The sequence below is a fragment of the Brassica oleracea genome, chromosome C2, assembly GCF_000695525.1.
Source record: "Brassica oleracea var. oleracea cultivar TO1000 chromosome C2, BOL, whole genome shotgun sequence".
NCBI lineage: Eukaryota > Viridiplantae > Streptophyta > Magnoliopsida > Brassicales > Brassicaceae > Brassica > Brassica oleracea.
Genome location: NC_027749.1, coordinates 49,098,410 through 49,100,146, shown reverse-complemented (window position 1 = coordinate 49,100,146; position 1,737 = coordinate 49,098,410).

Sequence of the window (1,737 nt, the reverse complement as noted above, 5' to 3'; positions counted from 1 at the left end):
CCGAGATGACATCCTCACTCGCTATAGCGACCCGTCAGGCCTCAAAGGGGTCCTCCTGTACTTTCTCCTTTGAATCCTCATCGAAACGCTTTTCGTTTCGTCTCAATCGGAGTTTCCGTTGAGATTTTACGACGAAAACAAGTGGGACTCGTCTCGGCTCCCTTTCACTCGCTATAGCGACCGAGATGACATCCTCACTCGCTATAGCGACCCGTCAGGCCTCAAAGGGGTCTTCCTTTACTTTCTCCTTTGAATCCTCATCGAAACGCTTTTCGTTTCGTCTCAATCGGAGTTTCCGTTGAGATTTTACGACGAAAACAAGTGGGACTCGTCTCGGCTCCCTTTCACTCGCTATAGCGACCGAGATGACATCCTCACTCACTATAGCGACCCGTCAGGCCTCAAAGGGGTCCTCCTGTACTTTCTCCTTTGAATCCTCATCGAAACGCTTTTCGTTTCGTTTCAATCGGAGTTTCCGTCGAGAATTTACGACGAAAACAAGTTGGACCCGTCTTGGCTCCCTTCCACTCGCTATAGCGACCGGGATGACATCCTCACTCGCAATAGAGACCTGTCAGGCCTCAAAGGGGTCCTACTTTGCGTTCTCCGAATCCTCATCGAAACGCTTTTCGTTTCGTCTCAATCGGAGTTTCCGTTGAGATTTTACGACGAAAACAAGTGGGACTCGTCTCGGCTCCCTTTCACTCGCTATAGCGACCGAGATGACATCCTCACTCGCTATAGCGACCCGTCAGCCCTCAAAGGGGTCCTCCTTTACTTTCTCCTTTGAAGCCTCTTCGAAACGCTTTTCGTTTCGTCTCAATCGGAGTTTCCGTTGAGAATTTACGACGAAAACAAGTTGGACCCGTCTTGGCTCCCTTCCACTCGCTATAGCGACCGGGATGACATCCTCACTCGCTATAGAGACCTGTCAGGCCTCAAAGGGGTCCTCCTTTGCGTTCTCCTTTGAATCCTCATCGAAACGCTTTTCGTTTCGTCTCAATCGGAGTTTCCGTTGAGATTTTACGACAAAAACAAGTAAAACTCATCCTAAACTCCTTGGCTTGTTCCTGCTCGCCCTACCTCCATCTTTGCGTTCACTTTCGAATCTCGATCAAAATGTGTCTTGTTTCGCCTCGATTGAAGTTACCATTGAGACTTTACGATATAAAAAAAAAAACCGCAAAAACCTATTTTCTCGCATGGATTCAGATTAATCGTATAAAACGGCAACGGTTAACTTAACACCTTAGCCGCCTAAACTATACGATTACGTTGAACCTTTTTACAAAAATCGACGTCTTATCTAAGGAGAAGATAACAGTCAAGTTCGGAAGATAAATGTCAAGTTTCAAAGGATAAACACCAATATCGGAAATGGCGAACATACACGAGAATAGGAAACGGAAATGAGCACGCAAAACTGAGAAGGGACAAAACCGCATCTTCGAGAGAACTAAGGTATTTCCGACTTGAAATTTTTGAAATCAGACTTGGAATTTTCGTAGGAAATTACTTTGAGGCTGCCATAGAACTTTAAGGAACGTAAAACCTAGGCGGATAGTCTAGCGAACTAAGTTTTAAGCGATTTTTCCTGTCTCGATATATTGTTCCATAATTGTTCATCCAGATCTTGCAAACCGATCTAAACTCTCCGAAAGTCGAGAATTGATCGCCACACATATCAAGCTCACTTCCTAAAGAGAGAAAAAGTTAGAGACATGAACGTCGTCTTAA